Below are 2,233 nucleotides of genomic sequence, written 5' to 3'. Positions count from 1 at the left end.
CAAACAACACTCAAAAAAGAGCAGGAGTGGCAATATTAATCTCTGACAAAATAGACTTTAAAGTAAAATCCACCACAAAGGATAAGGAAGGACACTGTATAATGATTAAAGGATCAATACACCAGAAGGACATAACTATAATAAATATTTATGCACCCAACAACAGGGCTCCAAAATAACATAAAACAAACTCTAACAGCATTGAAAAGAGAGATAGACAGCACCACAACAGTAGTAGGCGACTTCAACACCCCAACTTTTGTGAAAGACAGAACATCCAGAAAGAAGCTCAGTAAAGACACAGAAGATCTAAATGCTACAATCAACCAACTTGCTCTTATGGACATATACCGCACTCCACCCAACAGCAGCCAAGTATACTTTCTTTTCCAATGCACATGGAACATTCTCCAGAGTAGACCACATATTAGGCCATAAAGGAAGCCTTAACAGAATCCAAAGCATCAAAATATTACAAAGCATCTTTTCTGTCCATAAAGCCGTAAAAGTAGGAATCAATAATGGAAAAAGCAAGGAAAAAAACTCAAACACATGGAAAGAGAACAACACCTTGCTCTAAAACTACTGGGTTATAGAAGAAATTAAGGATAGAAGAAAGAAATTCATAGAATAAAATGAGAACGAGAACATATCCAACAAGAATCTTTGGGACACAGCAAAAGCAGTGCTCAGAGGTCAGTTTATAGCAATAAATGCACACGTCCAAAGAGAGGAAAGGGCCAAAATCAAAACGTTAACTCTACAACTGGAACAAGTAGAAAGAGAGCAGCAAAAGAAGCCCTCGAGCACCAGAAGAAAGGAAATAATAAGAATTAGAGCAGAATTAAATGAAATAAAGAATAGAAAAACAATTGAAAGAGTTAACAAGACCAAAAGCATGTTCTTTGAAAAGATCAACGAAATTGATAAACCATTGGCCAAACTGACAAAAGAAAAAGAGGAGAGGAAGCGAATAACTCATGTAAAAAATGAGATGGGTGATATCAAAACAGACCCAACTCAAATTAAAAGAATCATAGCAGAATACTATGAAAAACTGCACTCCAACAAATTTGAAAACCTAGAGGAAATGGACAAATTTCTAGAAACTCATTACCTACCTAAACTAAGACAACCAGAGGTAGAACAACTAAATAAACCTATAACAAAAGAAGAGATTGAAAAGGTAATTTAAAAACTCCCAACAAAAAAAGCTCTGGCCCAGACGGTTTCACTGGAGAATTCTGTCAAACTTTCAGAGAAGAGTTAACACCACTACTACTAAAGGTATTTCAGAGCATAGAAATGGATGGAATACTCCCAAACTCATTCTATAAAGCCAGCATAACCCTGATACCAAAACCAGGTAAAGACACCACAAGAAAAGAAAATTACAGACCAATATCCCTCATGAACATTGATGCAAAAATCCTCAACAAAATTCTAGCCAATAGAAGTTAGCAACATATCAAAAAAATTATACACCATGATCAAGTGGGATTTATAATAGGTATGCAGGGATGGTTCAACATTAGAAAAACAATCAATGTAAGTCATCACATTAATAAAACAAAAGACAAGAACCACATGATCTCATCAATCGATGCAGAAAAGGCATTTGACAAAGTCCAACAACCATTCATGATAAAAACGCTCAACAAAATAGGAATAGAAGGGAAATTCCTCAACATAATTAAGGGCATTCATACAAAGCCAACAGCCAACATCATCGTAAATGGAGAGACTTTGAAAGCATTCTCCTTGAGAACGGGAACCAGACAAGGATGCCCTTTATCACCACTCTTATTCAACATTGTGCTGGAGGTAGTAGCCAGAGCAATTAAACAAGAAAAAGAAATAAAGGGCATCCAAATTGGTAAGGGAGAAGTCAAAGTATCTCTATTTGCAGATGAGATGATCTTATACCCAGAAAACCCCAAAGAATCCACAAGAAAACTAGTAGAACTAATAGAAGATTTCAGCAAAGTATCAGGATACAAGATAAACATACAAAACTCTTGAATTCCTCTACATCAACAAAGAGAACTTCAAAGAGGAAATCATCAAATCAATACCATTTACAATAGTCCCCAAGAAGATAAAATACTTAGGAATAAATCTAACCAGAGACATAAAAGATCTATACAATGAAAACTACAAGACACTACTTCAGGAAACCGAAAGAGACCTGCATAAGTGGAAAAACATACCTTGCTCATGGATAGGTAGACTC

The sequence above is a fragment of the Trichechus manatus genome, unplaced genomic scaffold (genome assembly GCF_000243295.1).
Source record: "Trichechus manatus latirostris isolate Lorelei unplaced genomic scaffold, TriManLat1.0 scaffold00133, whole genome shotgun sequence".
In the NCBI taxonomy this organism is placed as follows: domain Eukaryota; kingdom Metazoa; phylum Chordata; class Mammalia; order Sirenia; family Trichechidae; genus Trichechus; species Trichechus manatus.
This window is presented reverse-complemented; position numbering follows the sequence as displayed.